The sequence below is a fragment of the Lathyrus oleraceus genome, chromosome 3 (assembly GCF_024323335.1).
Source record: "Lathyrus oleraceus cultivar Zhongwan6 chromosome 3, CAAS_Psat_ZW6_1.0, whole genome shotgun sequence".
In the NCBI taxonomy this organism is placed as follows: domain Eukaryota; kingdom Viridiplantae; phylum Streptophyta; class Magnoliopsida; order Fabales; family Fabaceae; genus Lathyrus; species Lathyrus oleraceus.
In genome coordinates, this window is record NC_066581.1 from 157,282,744 (window position 1) to 157,286,059 (window position 3,316).

Here is a 3,316-nt window from a genome sequence, read left to right on the forward strand (position 1 = left end):
TGGCCATAAATAAGTGCTAAGAAAGATATGTAGAGGAATAGAACTTAAAGAGTGTGTGTAAGGTAACACCAGTCTAATCATATGGATTGATGGTTTAAAAGCATTACTACCTAATATTCCGATTGAACTTTGCGTTATTGTCACTAAGGTTAAGTTTTAAATCGAAAGATACCCTAATTGTATTAACACTCTTTTATATCTCATTTTCTAGAATTAGTTTTATAATTATTAGAACAAGTGGGGGATTATTGGAAATTATAAACAATAATTGACATGGGTATGTTCCAATTTGACAAAAATGGGCAATTGAGTTAATGGAAATAAATGCATTGCAAATAGTCCCACATAGAAAGTGGATCTAACACTAAAAGCATTTATAAAGACCTTAAAACATTAAACTCACCAAAGGAGGCAGAGAGGATAAGGTGCCACAGGGACATATGTGATGGTCCCAAGCATTATGACATATGTCACATCCAAACAACCCCTTGGCGGTGTAGCGACCGACTACACTGGCTCCGGTTCCGGGGCCGGGTCCGAGGGAGTGGGCGTAGAGGCGCTAGTAACGACTTGTAGGAGGCACTTGAGCACTTAGGCACTCTGCATCGAAGCAATCGGGTTGTTCACAACGTTAATGAGGCGGCGCTCCGGTGGTGCAAATTAATTCTAAGCATTGCTCCAAGATTTTGGTCGTTGCTTACAATTTGAATTTCGATTTCAAAGTATACAACACTTCATGAAATGGTGCATTGTATTATCATAGATGAACCATTGCAACATATGGTGAAAATGTGTTGTTTCATCAAGAGATGCAAACATATGAAACGAATTCTAAAATCATTCACTCAAAATATGAACATCCTCTTAAACATTCTAGACACACTTTCTTGCATTCGAGTTCTTCACCTGTCTTGTGCAGACTCGACTAAAAGGCTGAATTATCCTGGGTATTCTTGCTTTCCGACTCTAAGACATCAAAGAGAGTGCTTTAAATACTTTTAAGAAAAGTGACTTTGTGGGAATAAGGGAATATTTAGCAAAACTAAATATGAAACATTGAGTATGGTAAACTCAACATACTCCATTCAACATATTGAGTAATAATAGGAAGACAAAGGTTGATATTTGTATGAAAATTTAGATCACTCACGTTATAGTACATAAGTTACTACATAAATGTAAGCTTATGTTTGTCTGATAGAACAACAAGTAATACGTAACAAAGTTATGAGTTTTCCTTTATAATCAATTCAATCTTTCTTCTTCAGACATTTATATCTCTTCATACAATTCATTGTTCATATACTATTTTCTTGTTCAACTTTAGTGAGTGTTGTATTTCATTATTAGAAGTCAAATTTCCGCTGCAACTCCAACAATTGGTATGAGAGCCAATTGTAAAATTTAGAGTGGTAAAACTTTATTATTTTTTATTGGTTTTCGAAGATAATGGCTTCTACCAGTGGAACCGTCAAGGTTGGAAAATATGAAATAGATAAGTTTAATAGAAAAAATGATTTTTCCTATTGGAGGATGCAAATGAAAAATTTGCTTATTTCACAAAAGTTGCACAAGGCATTAGCGGAACAGAAACCTGGGAGTATGAAGGATGAAGATTGGGAAGAGTTAGATCTTAAAGCACGGGAAGCCATAATCTTATGCCTTGAGAGGGATGTTACATTCTTGGTTAATAAGAAGCAACAACTGTTGGTGTGTGGTCAAAGTTAGAGAAAAATTTCATGACAAAAACTCTAACAAATCAGATCTACTTGAAATCCAAATTATATACATGCAAGATGGGGGAAGGCACCTCAATCCGGGATTATGTCAACAAGTTTGATAGGATTATATCAGACTTTAAGGATGTAGGAGTGAAGATTGATGATGAAGACCAAACACTTATGTTGCTTCTTTTATTGACCAAGAAGTATGGAAATCTAGTTCAAACATTGATGCTTGTGGGTGATACTCTAACCATGGATGGGACTAGAACATCGTTATTAGCGTATGATCTTCGAAAGGTTACTACTAGTGGAATGTCTGGAAATGGTGGAGAAAATAATGAACAAGCACAAGGATTGTTTTCTACTAGAGGGAGGACCAATGAAAGAGGACAAGGCATGAGCAGTAAGTCTAGATCAAAATCTAGAGCTCATGCGGAAAGAACTTTCTTTAAATGTGGTGAGCTTGGGCACTTTAAAGAAAATTGTCCAAATAAGAGTGTATTATTTAAGAAGTATACCACTAACGAAAACAACTCCAGAGGTAAACAAGATTTGTAGAAGGCGAGTTATGTCTCAAATGGAGAGGATGATTGCTTCTCGGTTTCAGAGCAATACCATGATATCTCCAGGAGATGGATGCTTGATTTAGGAGCTTCAAACCATATGTGCCCAAATAGGAAGTGGTTTACTACCTACCAAAGCACAAATGCTGGTACATTCTTAATGGGGAATAACCATGCCTGTAAGATTATGGGGTATGGTACAATATGAATCAAGATGCATGATGGAGCGGTAAGGACTTTAAGGAACACGATACATGTCCCTAATTTGCGGAAAAACCTTATTTATCTTGGTGTATTAGAGGAAAATGGTTGCAAAATAATCTTGGAAAATGGAGTCTTAAAGGTTATTCATGGTTCGTTGGTTGTGATGAAGGGGGTTCGTCACAGGAATCTTTATCCTCTTATGGGGGAAACTGTCACAGGTGATTTGGCAGTTGGAATCAATAGAAGTAAAGACCAGACTGAATGTACGAGGATGTGGCACATGCGCCTTGGGCATATGTCTGAAAAAGGTCTATCACTGCTTGGTGAGAAAGGTTTGCTGAAGAAAATGGAAAGGCCATGCATCGAATTTTGTGAACATTGTGTGCATGTCAAAGCACATAGGTTGCGGTTTTCTACAAGCAAGCATAAAAGCAGGGGAATATTAGACTACGTGCATACTGATGTTAGGGGTCCGGCTCCGGTTACTTCTAAGGGGGGTTCCAGGTACTTTGTTACATATGTTGATGATCATTTGAGGTATGCTTGGATTTATTTTCTTAAGCATAAGAGTGAGGTATTTGATATTTCAAGTGTTGGAAAGCAATGGTTGAGAACAGAATGGGTAGAAAGCTGAAAACTCTGTGATCGGATAATGGTATAGAGTATACAAATGGAGCTTTCAAGAGGTTTTGTGATCAGGAAAGCATTGTTAGACACTGGACGGTCAGAGGCACACTACAACATAATGGAGTCGTGGAAAGTCTGAACCGTACACTTCTTGAGAAAGCAAGGTGTATGCGCTCTAATTCTGGGTTAAGTCGAGAA